Raw genomic sequence first — 15,697 nt, 5'->3', positions numbered from 1 at the left:
CCATTTGTCTCTCAGTTTGAATGCTAGCAACCCACCTCAATGGCACAGTGGCTATGGCTTTCTGCTGCTAAGCATGAGGTTGTGAGTTCTATATCCAGCCGCGGCGGCCGCATTTCGATGGGGATGAAATCCGAGAACATCATTGTACTACTTAGATTTAAGTGCACCTTGAAAAACCCCAGGCAGTCAGAATTAACCTGAAGCCCTTCACTACGGCATCTCTCACAGCCCCAGTGTTGCTTTGGGACATCAAGCCCCACGAATGAATCAATTAATCAATAAATGCTAGGAGAAATCTGCCTAAATCCGTATCCATCATGCTTGGTGTTTAACTGGTGTTAATTAAAGATCTAAGATTTATGCTTGACATGGCTGCTGCCATGGTGAAATATCACCAAGGGGTGCAGCCTTTATCAAAATGTGCTCCCCTTTATGAAAAGAAACAAATCCCATCTTTGCCTGCCTGACCACAGCATACACAATGCGCAGTCGCCTTTACAAAACACTTGCACTGTTTAAAAGCCACAGATAGTACTATGCCTAAGGGCAACCTCCCAGGAAAAAAGAAAGCCCTTGTTCCACCCTGTGAAAGTGGATGTACAGTGAAGCTGTTGGCAACACCAGGCAAGCACAACCAACGTTGAATGACGTTACACCAGGGGCGTAGCCAGGGGGGGGCTTATGGGGCTTGAGCCCCCCCCGAAATTTTTTCCTGCTGTCCATGCACCGCCGACCAAAGCGAACCCCGGCGCCGGAAACCACTCTGGATTTTGTCTAGAATGTCTTTTTGACGCTCGAAAAGACATTTAACCGCGAAGATTGCGAACTCGGGCTGGATTTCGTGGCAACGCCCATACACCGGCAGTCACATAACGCCAAGCAGTGCCATCCGAGCACAAAGTTTCAAGGGCGCTTTGATGGGTAGCGTGCTCGCCGCGGCATCTCACTGAGGCCACGGAATCTATGGAGCGCATGGATATCAATTGCGAAACTTTATGGGTATAAATCTCGTAAGCTCTTGATGTGAAACGTGCATTGACATTTCCAAAGTTGTGCTTTAAATTTTCTATTGCGGAACTTTGTGGGTTTAATGTTGTTATAAACATTTGACGCCAAAGGCCCACTGACTTTTCTAGAGTCTTACATCGGAACATACAACGAGACAAGCCAAATCAACACACTAGCAGACGAGTTGACAAAGCACGCAGCGAGGTCGAATGAGACGATGCGTTGGGGTGGTTCATTTGTGCCGTCATGTCACATAGAAAAATATCAACATTTTTTTAACTATACGCCACAACATCCATGTCAAGACACTAAAGCCAGCCAAAGTAACTACGTTCTTATTTATTTTTTCTACTTTGACTTTTATTCGCGGAGGACACATTGAGCCTCTTCAATTTTTTTTGTTCTCGCTACCCTACCCGCGGGCTGCCAGAGCGAGCCAGAGCGCATATGTTTTTTTCGTATGGCCCCGACCACCGCGCGGTGCACTTCGGTGTGCGTTCGGTTTGCTTTGGCCGAGTGGATTTTTACCTGACAGAGCTTTGGAAGCTTTCTGGCCAGCAGACAAGAAAAAAAAAGAATGGTCGCTCGCCGCCATCACTGTGGGAACTCGAAGGATTGCACCGCATTCCTTGAGCGGAACCTTTCCGGAAAGTCTTGTTTCGCCGGTGTAGGATACTGAGCCGTATGCGTATGGTTCTCAGTGGGCCAAGCGTCTCATGTTTTCTTCGGTATTAATTCCGTAGCCCCATTAGGTGCCCGATGTAGGCATTCGATTCTGGCCAACATACTTTCCTATGCGTTTTTTTCTTTCATTTCGGTGCCTCCGCCCCACACAAAAAAAATTCATTGTTGCGGCGCAGCGAATTGTCGCATGGTGAAAGTTCGATTTTGATACTTCTTTTGCGGAAAGTAATGGGCGACGGGACGCTTCAGTTGCCGGATACGTTTATTATATTATTGCGAAAGCAATTATATGGACACTCCAGGCGCATTCCTGCCGTCGCCGTCGCACTCATGTTTCGTATAAAGTCCAAGGGTGATAACATCTTGACCACGCGCTGCATGCAGTATGTGCGAGTGAAAGCGTAGGAGGGGAGGTGGAATGGGTGAGCCGACGATGGTGGCTCAGTCTCGTGTGCGCAAAGGAAGAAAAGCGGGGAGCAAGCGCGCCGCCTTCCGTCGCGCGCAATACATCGGGGGGAGTGGATAGAATGGGGGCGGAATCTAGGATTCTGTGAATCTATGATTGTGCAACATGTTTATTTGCCTTGTTTGACGCATTATATACAGTTACTTTTTCTTAGATACATAGACTCATTGGAGACTTATACGTATACTTAAATATCTTGTTGCGAGGTTTTGTGTACACATGCTGTGAACCTTGTTTCCAGTGACACTTCTTGTCCTTTATCAAGCCGTATTTTCGCATTTGTATATCCCACTGTATCTTTGCATTTCTAATGTACGAGGGCGAGTCAAATGAAAGTGGGCCTGCCCTAACCGCGCAATAATGGTTCGGTTCATTATGTGCGAGGCATGCGCGTAGGAGAACGGCATGTCTCATTTACAAAAGTGACACGCAGGTGTGAAGATAAATGTTCTTTAATGCTCGCATACACTGGGTTGAATATGGTTGCGTCACATAATGGACACTTCAAAAGTTGAACAGCTCGGTGTCGCGAAGTTTTTGACAGCTAAAGGTGTTTCCAAAACAGAAATTAATCGCCGTATGGCTGCCGTTTACGTTGAACACGGCATCTCATTGACCACTGTGAAGCGTTGGAGCAAACGGTTTAAAGGACGTTGTAAAGGCATTCCAAGACCGGGCCAAAACCATCGTGCAATCACCCCCACACAATTTCAAAGGTTCATGAGCTGATGAAACAAGAACGGAGGATAAGCATCGATGAACTGGCAGACGGTCTGAACATCAGTCACGGTTCGGTTCACTCCATAATTCATGAGCTTCTCGGTTATCGGCTCTTCGGTGCGCAATGGATCCCCAAGATTTTGATCCATCGCGAGAAGACGGAGAAGTTTCGCGCTGCCTTGACTCATCTGATCGGGTATCACAACGAGGATGACGACTTCTTGTTTGCAATTGTGATCGGGGACGAACCTTGGTGCCACTACTACGAGCCTGAAACATGACGGCAAAGCTTACAGTGGAAACATTCGAATTTACCACGCCCAACGAACGCAAAGGCCATCATTTCCACTGGAAAGGTGTTGTTGACTTTTTTTCGGTCGTCCGGGTCCATTACTGATAGAATTTGCTAAATCTTGAGAGGTTATCAATTGTTTCCGATATTGTGAAACGCCAGAACGGCAGCGTGTCGCAATCAAGAACGAACAACGTGGGAAATTGACGAATGGGGCCATCTTGTTCCACGACAATGCCTGTCCCCACGTCGCTTATGTGGTTAATACAAAACTGGCAAAGTTCAAGTGGGAAACGCTGCAGCATCCGCCATACAGCTCAGACCTGTCACCTTGCGACTTCTACATTTTGGGGCAACCGAAAAAACAGCTCAAGGGAACCAGATACAGACTTTTTGAAGCAGCAACCCAAGGAGTTTTATAAGACGGGAATCACGCGACTCGTTAGTCAATGGGATAAATGTCTAAATTCTCATGAAGACTACTTTTAAATAAAGTACCCCGTTGTTGGCTCACATTCATTTGACTTGCCCTCGTATATCTTACAGAATTCCTGCTTTTTATACGTGCCCTCTGTTGCAACTATAATTTCGGTGCAATTACTCACGATACACGAGCGGTGACAGCTGCTCCTGCGTAATACATTAAAACAAATTACAGCGTCATTGAGATGTTTCACTGGCCATTGCATATATACAAGAATGTAAGCACGGTTCTTGAATGACAAAGTTTCAATAACATATTTGTCCTCAACTTGTTCAGTTCATTGCCTTTTAATTTTTCATATCAGCGGCATGCACTGTTTTCCTGGTTTCGAACTGATATAGTTCTAAAGTTCATGTGATATTTTATTTACTTATTAAATAGACAAAAAATATGGAAGCATTGATATCAGTTATTTTGGGCAAAATTTTTGGCACATACGAGTATATTCTTTTATGAAAAAATACATATTTTATTGTTTTGACTGTGCGTAGGGTTCAAGAATTCGTTTGCAGCATCTTTGGCAATGACAATGCAGTTATTATTCATGGATTTGATCCCTTGACAAATTGTTTAAGAAGAAGCTTTAGCTCGGGCCCAATCCGACGCGGCCTATTCAAATACTCGTAAAACGCAGAACCGCTTTTCTTAGATAATCCTGCTAATCGCTTTTATTGAAATTCGTTGCATTTGAGAGAAAAAGTTAAATCCTAGTTCTGTTGGAAACACAACTTCGATTTAGGGCCTGAATTTTGTTTAAAGTATAGTGAAAAATTCGAAAGCTTGAAAAAATAGAAGCACGACGTTTACAAACTAATAGCTATGCATGAAAAACAGACATTGTGGTTCTGTAAACGGCATCTATTATAACAGTCAAATTGGACAAGTTTGCAATGTCTATTTGTATCTTACGTGAATTGGTTACGTTGTGTACAAGGGTTCTGCACAAGCCGTATTTCTACAATACTGTTTTTTTTTAGATTGATGTGTAACATATTTATTTTGTCCGCTGTCGATGTATTATTAGGTGCAATTCACAGAATTGTGATATCGTTTTTCATTGTTGAGTCACGGAGTTTTAAACTTGATAGTTTCGTTTTCTGAAAATTTTCGATTTGGGCAATTTTTAATAAATAATTGACCAGCTAAATGAAAAATTCGAAACCAGTAGTCACTAGAATAAAGCTTTTTCTTTTAACTGCAACAAACCTCCTCAAATTTGGTGAAGTGGTTGCAGGGAAAAACGAATTCCCCTTCTACATGTATTTAAATAGGAGCACCCGAGCTAAAGCTTCCTCCAACAAAATATCTGGCTATGCCACTGGCCCCATGTGTATATATATATATATATATTGTAAGCATTTATGCGGACTTCATCTTCATCTGTACAAAGTCATCATCAATCATCGGCTCGTGTTCGTTTTTGCGTCGGCGCCATTTTTCCTTCTTGGAATAAAGCGTCGTCTCAACCATGGTATTTCAAGTGGTGGAGGCGCTTTAAGATCCCTTCGACCTCAATCCACTTCAAGATCTCTCCTGGAGCTACGTTCGGGTCGCCGCTTACGCCAAGAGGCCGCCATGTCGCAAGACCAGACCGCAGCATCCACCATCTCGGTTCCAGTGCCAGCCACCCCCACTCCCAGCCCTGCCAACAACCGGTATCGCGACCCTGAAATCTTCTCTGGCTTGCCTGGTGAGGACGTGGAAGATTGGCTCGACAACTACGATCATGTCAGCGAATACAACAACTGGAACGAGACATCGCGGTTAAACAATGTGCCATTTTATGTCTCTCAAGTAGCCAAGACATGGTTCCTGAATCATGAGAGAGACTTCCGTGATTGGTCGTCTTTCAGGAAGCAGCTACGGCGGATTTTCGGCACGCCCACGGTTCGTTCGGAAGTTGCGAAAAAGAGGCTGTCTGAGCGCGTACAGCATTATGGCGAATCGTATACCTCGTACATTGAGGACATACTCGCGCTCTGCCGCCGTGTCGACAGTGCCATGCCAGAACCTGATCGCGTGCGACACCTCCTTAAGGGTATCGGATCTACTGCCTTCAACGCACTCGCCGCTCAAAACCCTTCGACGGTGTCGGACGTCGTCTCCGTCTGTCAGCGCCTCGACGCCCTGCAGTCAATCCGCTTGCAACCGGAATTTTCCGACAACCCCCTGGCAAACAGTATTGAGCTCCGGTCTATCATTCGAGCCATAATTCGTGAGGAATTGCAAGCGCATGGCTCAACCCCTTGCAGCAGCGCTCACGTCCAACCTGCTTCTACTGACCTGCGCGGTATTATTAAGGAGGAATTGGCCTCCCTGCAGAACGCCCAGCATACCAACGCTTCTCCTTGCCCACAACCGGCTTCTTACGCCCAGATTGCTGCAATGCCAGCCGCGCCGTCTCCAATTACACCATCTGCCCCTGTTCACGATCACCTGGCACCTTTAGTCACCCGAGCTCCGAACCCGCCGTACTACTCTGCCTGGCGTTCGTCGAGGCCTATCTGCTACTACTGCGGCTTTCGAGGACATATCTCCCGGTTTTGCCGACGCCGCCAGCAAGACGAACGTCGTGGTTACGCGGCCTTTGAACGCGATGAGCCACCTCCTCGCGTTTACCGCACTTATGACGATAATCCTCCCGTTCGCCGATCTCCATCTCCGGCCGACTTCTCTAACACCGCATTCAACACACGTGCCTCGAGACGCCGCTCCCCATCGCCGCTCCGACGTTCTGTTTCGCCACTTCGACCTGTCTCCCAACTCCATGTCCAGCGACCGGAAAACTAACCAGTGCAGTTTTTGGAGGGAAAACTGCATCACCGCGAAGTGCTCCAAGTCCTCCTGAACGTCCTTCGAACATGTTATTGGTGTCTGTGGAGGGTGTGCCTTTGTTAGCTCTGATTGACACGGGAGCTACTATATCTGTTATGCGTGCCGACCTGTGCTCTCGTCTGCGGAAAGTCAAGACGCCTTATACTGGATCATCCCTGATTGGGGCTAATGGAGCAAACATTCGACCATCAGCCCAATGTACAGCACGCGTCTTCATTGATGGTATCTGTCATCACATTAAGTTCGCGATTTTATTCCCGTGCGCTCATGAACTAATTTTAGGTTGGGACTTTCTCTCGTCAGCGTCCGCTTTAATCTCCTGCCGTCATCGTGTAGTCCATATGAGCGAGACAGTTCATTGCGGCGGGAGTACCGATGAGCCACGACTGCGTTTTCTCACTGCTGCCGATTCTGTACTGCCTCCCGGCCACGAGCAAGTCATAAGTCTCTCTTCTACGGACATCACCAATGGCGACGTGTTCATCACTCCTTACGGTCGCTGTCTTGCCCGTGGGATTGTCTTCGCTTCCTGCATGGTGCGGTTCAAAGAAAGCTCTGCATTAATCATCGCTTTAAATGCGACCACTGAGACAATCCTCCTACCTCAAGGCTCCGCAGTGACCTGTTATGTGGATACCCAACCAGTCTCCCTGCTTCCTCTTGCCGCCTCGCCAGCTCTTCCTCAACAGGACAAATCTGCTTCATCTGCCCTTACTTCCGTGATAAGCCCTGACCTTACTGCTGCTCAACATGAAGCGTTGCTAAAATTGCTTACAAAGCACCAGGCCTCCTTCGATATGGATACTTCGTCCCTCGGACAGACTTCCGTTGCCTTCCATCATATCGACACCGATGGCCAGACTATTGTACGCCGTCGTCCCTACCGCGTCTCTTTGGCCGAACGCAAGATCATCGAGGAGAATGTCGCCGATATGCTGAAAAGAAACGTCATACGTCCCTCCGCCAGTGCTTGGTCATCACCCGTCGTTTTGGTGCAGAAGAAAGATGGATCGGTACGATTTTGTGTTGACTACCGTGCGCTAAACAAGATCACCCGAAAGGATGTATATCCGATGCCCCGTATCGATGACGCCCTTGATTCGTTGCAAGGCGCGCAATATTTCTCCAGCCTTGATCTTCGCTCCGGATATTGGCAAATCCCAATGCACGAAGCGGACAAAGAAAAGACCGCCTTTTCTACTCCGGATGGTCTTTATGAGTTTAATGTAATGCCTTTCGGTCTATGCAATGCTCCCGCCACATTTGAAAGAATGATCGACACGGTTCTTCGCGGCCTCAAGTGGAAAACTTGTCTATGTTACCTCGACGACATCGTCGTGTTTTCCTCGACTTTCACTGACCATCTGCAACGCTTAGATGAAGTGCTCACATGCCTTTCTAATGCCGGACTTCAACTAAACACGAGGAAGTGCCGTTTCGCTAGCACAACGATTAAAGTCCTGGGTCATCTCGTTAGCAAAGACGGCATCCAGCCCGATCCGGATAAAATTTCCGCGGTGCTCAACTTTCCACGTCCACTTCGTGCAAAAGAGCTGCGCAGCTTCATTGGACTCGCCTCATACTTTCGACGTTTTAGCCGGAACTTTGCCAGCATTGCCTCGCCCCTCCACAAGCTCCTTGCTAGTTCCAGTTCCTTCGATTGGAACGATCAGTGTGAAGCCGCGTTCCAAGAACTCAAGCGCGCACTAACAACCCCGCCTGTTCTTTGTCATTTTGATGACAAGGCGCCCACATTAGTGCATACTGACGCCAGCGGTCACGGAATTGGTGCCGTACTGCTGCAGCGCGACCACGAATTTTGCGAAAAGGTTGTTGCATATGCAAGCCGCACTCTCACATCCGCGGAAAAGAAGTACTCGATAACCGAACAAGAGTGCTTGGCTGTTGTCTGGTCCATTCAGAAATTTCGTCCATACCTACACGGTCGACATTTCACGGTTGTGACCGACCACCATGCCCTATGTTGGTTGTCGACGATCAAAAACTTGTCCGGGCGCCTTGGCCGCTGGATACTCCGATTGCAAGCATATGATTTCAATGTCATATATAAGTCCGGACGGAAGCACCAAGATGCCGATGCTCTTTCACGATGCCCATTACCACCTTCATCGGAGCACATCACATCACCTTGTCAAATTGGCCGCACGGAGGACGCTTCGTCTCTTACACCGATTTCTTCCTTGACTTCACCAAACCGCCTTTCAGTGCTTTCCACTCACCAGCGCTCCGATTCCTATTGCCATAGTATCATCAATCGCCTTAGCGGTGTTTCTTCTCCACCCAATGCCAGGCTACGGAAACAACTCAAACTGTTCAAGTTTGAAGATGACGTGCTCTACCGGTACATTTTTCACCCAGAAGGCCATCGATGGGTTCCCGTTCTACCGCGCTCTCTTCGCGCTGCAGTTCTGCAGGCCTCACACGATGACCCGACGTCAGGCCACTTGGGTTACAACAAAACACACGAGCGCATACGTAGCCGATTCTATTGGCCAGGCCTTTCCACGAGCATAGCGAGATATGTTGCCTCGTGCACGCTTTGCCAACACCGTAAGCGACCTACTACTACTCCGGTCGGGAACCTACAACCACTTCCTTGTCCAGCACAACCCTTCTCTGTAGTCGGCATTGACCTTTTCGGGCCACTCCCACCTACTCCAGACGGCAACCGATGGATCGTCACTGCTGTTGACCATTTGACCCGGTACGCTGAAACAGCCTCAATACGCTCAGGAGCTGCCTCAGAAGTAGCGGCCTTCTTCTTGCAGGCTGTCTACTTACGTCATGGGGCGCCTCACGTTCTTTTGAGCGACCGAGGCAAGACATTTCTTTCAAGCACTCTTAATCAAGTTCTGCAAGCGTCCAACACCGTGCACAAGACAACGTCGAGCTACCACCCTCAAACCAACGGCCTAACAGAGCGATTTCATCGCACGCTGTGTGACATGCTATCCATGTATATTCAACCTGATCATCGTAACTGGGATGCGATTCTCCCATTTGTAACATTTGCGTACAACACGTCTGTTCAACGGACCACCGGATACTCTCCGTTTTTCTTAGTATACGGCCGCCATCCAACCTCATCACTCGACGTTTCTTTCTTCTCTGGCCCCGTCAACGCTTCACCATTCATTTGCGACCAGTTTGTGTCTCGTCTTGCCCAATGTCGTCGTCGCGCCCGTATGAACACTGCAGCCAGCCAAGACGATCGCAAACATCGGTACGATGCCTCTCATCGCGCCGTTTCCTACCGCCCTGGTGACGATGTGCTCCTATGGACCCCTGCGCGAACACCCGGTTTATGTGAGAAGCTTGAGTCTCGATATCTTGGCCCCTACAAAGTCATCGAGCAGACCTCGCCGGTGAACTATCGCGTTACACCTGTTGAGGCCCCAACCGACCGACGCTGCCGCAGAACAGAGATTGTGCACGTTTCTCGCCTGCAGCCCTTTCATATCCGTTCCACTGTCTAATGTGCGGCCAGGCTGGCCGCTTTCGTCCACGGGGGAAATTAGTGTAAGCATTTATGCGGACTTCATCTTCATCTGTACAAAGTCATCATCAATCATCGGCTCGTGTTCGTTTTTGCGTCGGCGCCATTTTTCCTTCTTGGAATAAAGCGTCGTCTCAACCGTGGTGTTTCAATATATATATATATATACATGGGGCCAGTGGCGTAGCCCCCCCCGAACAAAATTTCTGGCTACGCCACTGCGTTACACAACCACCACCACCACAAGCAACATATTTCGCGCACACTCGCATGTGCAAAAGTGCAGCACATATCCTTGTTCGTCTAGGCTAAATGAACGAACTGATTGAATGTTTAAAAGTAAGTTGCATCAGAAAATGCATAAAGTATGACTTATACACAAGCTGCAGACATGATAACTTCTGATTGTTATTCAAATATATGAGAAAACAAATCTGTTATGCAGAAACTGGAGTTCCAGCTGCCCTTTGAGGTTTGTCCGATTGGTTGCGGCTGCTAGGTGACGATACCATTAGCACAGCATACATCTTCATTCTTACAGGGCCTCTGCCTAGCGCAAGTGCATTGTTGAACTAATTGAATTTCTCAAACTAAAATGCATCAGAAAATTCGTAAAGTATGACTTACACACAGCCTGCAGACATGATAGCATCGGATTGTAATTCAAATATACGAGAAAACATGGTTCTGTTATGCGGAAACTCAAACACAAAGCCTTCCAGCTGCCGTTTTCTTTTGGGTAAGCACACCACAAAAAATCCCGACCGACTAGAGGGTAACAGTTTCACTGTAAAGCATAGCTAGGAAGGGGAGCTCTCCTCTTCACTTTCCAGAGCTTCCTAGTGCCAGGCATTCAACAGGCACGAGAAGACAGCTAGGACTGGGCACCATTCACGCTGCCAGGGGTTTTGTTTCTTTTGACAAAGGCTGTACACTTATTTCAACTCATTAGTATTAGCACTACAAGTTCTGAAGGGTGTCGGTGTGGCGACAACATAAAAAAGCTGAGAGTCACTTTAGCTTACGCTAAAGAGGATGACGGCGAAAGCCTGTGTGCTCACGAGACATTTATTAAATTACTTGACATTCTCACTCAAATGCATTGTTATTTCCTATTTTCTCCTATCAGAGGTTGTGGGTTCAAATGCTTTAAGTAACTATATCTTAAAAACTGTGCCTCCCACCAATGGTCCCACTCCCAACTCCCACCAATGGTCGTGGTTTCAACCATCAATGGTGACACCATCACTTTTGGTGCGATTGAATTTTGGTCCCACCAAAGGTTGTGGGTTTGCATAGCTTAATGAACTTTGCCTTACTTAACGCTATCTTAATTAACTGTACATTAACTTCACCTTAACACTAATGGTCGTGGTTTCAACCATCAATGGTGATACCATCACTTTTGGTGCCATTGAATTTTGGTCCCACCAAAGGTCGAGGGTTTGACTCCACCAAAGGTTGTGGGTTTGCATACCTTAATTAACTTGGCCTTACTTAACACAATCTTAATTTACTGTACCTTAACTTCACCTTAACGCCAAAGGTTGTGGGTTCGACTCTCACCAGTGGTCGTGGACGGCACCATCAATTTTGGTGCCACTGAATTTTGGTGCTATATTGCCGGACGGTCAATTTTTCGATAACACCGGACAACGGATTTTTCTAACCATCAGGCACTTAAGGGTTTCACCTTAATAAAAAGAGCAAGGCGTTGTGTAGACATCTTTTGTAGCACCACATACCTGACAGGCAATGCTGCACCACCTCATACTCATTGCTTTGTTACAAAGGCTACGAAGCTTTCCCTCAATGCTCGCATTCGTGACCGAAATATAGTGCCTCACATACGAAAAGACATGTTATTCGATGTAACGCAAGTTTCGTTCTTTTACGTGGCAAAATGTGAGTATGACATAATGGAAGGCATTGCAGATATGAACCTCTTAACCACCAAACGAGCAGAGTGACGTGTTCTTGTGACCAGCGGCCACGACACACTTCCTCTGCTCACCATCATATTGTCGCATGTTAGAAACATAAGTGCACAAATAAAAAGATTTTACGTAACCTTGCATCCATAATTTATAGCTGTAACGTATGAGGCATCTATTTTGTAGAAAGCACCACACATCAAAACCAACGGCACTGAGAAACGCATAGAGCAAGGCATCCATGATTATACTACGTTTGTAGCTTCCACAGTATTCTATGTTGAGTATGGCAATTGTACCGAATGTCAGCACGGTCAACAAGATATGACAGTACTTTATATAACGATTTGTGGCCTACAGCAGTTCAAGCCAGCACAGAGTTGTCCACTGGAGCCAGTCATCGTTGTGTTTTACAGATAAACATCTTAATCCTGGAAGAATGATATATGTATCAGCAATCTATACGACATGGTCTATAGCATACATCCAAATTCGAAGTTCACTTTCACATTAAGGTATCAATTGATACCAAGACTGTCATGATTTTTTACCATCATGGTTTTTAAAATGAGGGGTCAAGGCTTTGCTACTCCAGCTTAAACTTGTCTCCACAGCTGTACTTTTGCAGACAAGACTGGTACCTGTGAATTGAAGAACAACTATAATTCTTTTGTCAAGTTGGAAAACTCCTTGAAGGCTTTTTTTGTCCTGTATTGCCAAGCTACACTTCACTTTTCTTCAAACAGGTGTTGTTCCTCATGGTTTTCAGAACAAGATTCTTGATCATCGACTGCTGGAAGCAAAGCAATCAGCGTAGTGCCGCGATGTCGTGGATACTCCTTTTTGTTCTGTACTTGAGCACTGGTTAAAAACATTAGTGGCAAGGACATAGCGAGCATCGGAGCATTAAGCAAAACACACTTTCTATGGACGTTAGAAATGTTTCAAGTTTTCATTAAAACAGACAATGCCTCCACAAACGTGGGTACACCACCTTTATTGTGGCACTGTAAATATTAGAATTTCTATGGTCCACAGCACAACACCAAAAAAAATGGTCCCAATAAAAGCACACAAACCAGCACTTGAGTGACTAAAAGGAGTTTATTGACCACCTTTCTCAGTCAACACTTTTCCAGCATCATACTTGGAATTCTAGCATGAAATGCAAGCTTCTCAGCAACACAGTGTGCCTGCTCGTATTTATTTGAATGAAAGGCACAGCTTCGTATCGTAATGAAGCGCGAGCTGCCAGCATACAATGCAATTTCTCAGTTATGCGATGTACCTGCTTGCCATTCTATAGAAGACAACTTTTCCCAAGTCAGTGCAGAAGTGGTGACATGCAATCCAATTGCGTAAAAGGCTTATATAACTTCAGCTCGCAACGAAGAGTGTCATCACACACGGGTGGCCGTTCCCGTCACCACTTTGGCAGGTGTCAGAGCAGAGCAAAGTTTGTGGCAGCCTTACAAATATGAACATGTTAGCAGTACTGCTTCAAGAACAGCAAGCCTTTGTCTGACCACAGAGCACATTTTGTTAACTTGTCTAGACTATTAGCCTCTACATTTTTACCTTTGATTCACTGTCCATAAAAATACCATCTTTTTCGTAAGGCACTATGGAAGCTAATTCATCTTATGTTTGTCCCTGCCTTACCATGGAACAAACACCTTGGTAGAAAACAATGTGCCACTGAAATAACTGATGCACATTCCTTAGCTGCTAGTGCAAACACACATTTCTGCAATGTGCAGTTAAAAAATGTTTTGGGCACACATGTCGAGCAATGTTCAGCTAGAATGCAAAAAAAGATCACAGATTCACAGGGTGTTGCAGCACAGTATCAACATAAATGCAAATGGTATATTTGTTCGTTAAATCATGAAACACAGAAAAACCAACAAATGTAACACTGTAACACCGTGAATATAAATGCACAGCTTATACGTAACCTCTGGCTACAACACAAGTCTACAAAATGTCCAAAACAGTAGCAATTCTGAACTAAGTGCAAAAATGACAAGTTAAAAAAAAAAGTATACATTAACCGCTACATATCAAGACAGATCATGCTCATACTTTCAAAAATACATCATAATCATCATCAAATAATCATAAACAGTGCTAAACCATGACAACGTTGTCAGAAGCATGTTAAAAGCAAGGACAAGTTAAAATAATTAAATAAAAAATTATATTCTGGGGTTTTACATGGCAAAATGACAATATGATTATTTGGCAAGCCATAGTGGGGGTATATTTTTGGCCCCCCGGGTTTCTTTAATGTGCACACAATGCACAGGACAAGCATTTTTGCGCTTCACCCCCATAGAAATGCACACAGGATTTGATCCTGCGACCTCGTGCTTAGCAGCACAATGTGCAAACAGAAATTCAAGATAATGTACAGAAATGTGTTGTTGAAGGAAAGTCTGAATTAAGCAACACCTGTTGCCAGCTAGTTGCCTAGCTATTATTGTAGGTGTTGCAGCATGACGCAACATACATTCCTGTGGCTTGGAACAATCGTTCTAAATACAAGTTGAGAGCGCAAAGATACCACAAAAAGTTCATGTACCATGTCACAGCAGACTTGGTGCAAGCAAGTTCAGCGGTACTCACAAAATAATATTTCCACATGCTACAGGTATAAAATGTGACCAGAGTACCTATCTATAAAAAACAGCGCCACGCAAGTCCAGCGCAAAGACCACACGTCGCTTCAGTTCCGTGCATTTCCAATAGAAAAATTGTACAACGTTCCCTAATAAGTTAAAAAAGCATACAATGACCGGTAAATAAAACTATGCGCGATACTGCTACGCATGGTTAATGCAAGCAGCACTTGGCTTTAGTAGCGAGTGCCAGACCTCCCCTCCCGCCCTACTCAAACCACCATTTAAAAACACAACTGAAATGATGTTTTGTTCTCGCAAGGTTACCCTATGCCTTAGCACAGAAATGCCATGCCTCAGTACAGTTAGACCTCGATATAATGAACTTCAATATGAAAAAAATTTCAATATAACAAAGCATTTAACTTTTTTATAACTTCTTGTCCACAGAACACCATATATAGGGTTTCCCGGCTAACGTTAGCTGAGCTGTTCAGACAAGAAATAATTAAAAACAAAACATGGAGAAAAACATGATTTTAGGAACTAGGTTGTTGAGTAGACACCTCTGACGACCGAACCATGTAAGTCCGATGTGAAGATACCGGTGACACGGCATGAAACCATACCTTTTGTCGCCTACTCTCAAGTTCAACATTTTTTTTTCCTCATTGAAATTTGCCTTTTCCAATTGCCTGATAATTCAGAAAATCTTGCGGCCCCTTCCGTGTAAGAAAAAATTCATCGGCGACTGCAGTTATTTGCATAAAAGGCAAATTTCAATATAATGAAAATTGATAAAACATAGCAAATAGCTGATCTTACCGAGTTCATATGTTGAGGTTTAACTGTATAAGAATTGTGGTCTTTCATGCTGAAGTAGAGTCATTCTTACAGGCGCAACTCGCACAGACAGAGTTATGTACAAAGCAAAAGAGAATATACAATGGCTCAGACTACTCACCACATAGGCGAAGCAGCAGGTAAGGTTGCCTCTTTGGAAATGCGTCTAGTTAGCCTCAGTGAAACAATGCAATCCTAGTAGCCCTCCCTTGTGTTTTGCAGTCCTAGAAGACCACTCATTACAGCAAGCAAAAAATAATAATAAATAATAAAAAAATGGCTAGAACACGTTT

The sequence above is a fragment of the Dermacentor albipictus genome, chromosome 1 (assembly GCF_038994185.2).
Source record: "Dermacentor albipictus isolate Rhodes 1998 colony chromosome 1, USDA_Dalb.pri_finalv2, whole genome shotgun sequence".
NCBI classification, from domain to species: Eukaryota; Metazoa; Arthropoda; class Arachnida; order Ixodida; family Ixodidae; genus Dermacentor; species Dermacentor albipictus.
This window is presented reverse-complemented; position numbering follows the sequence as displayed.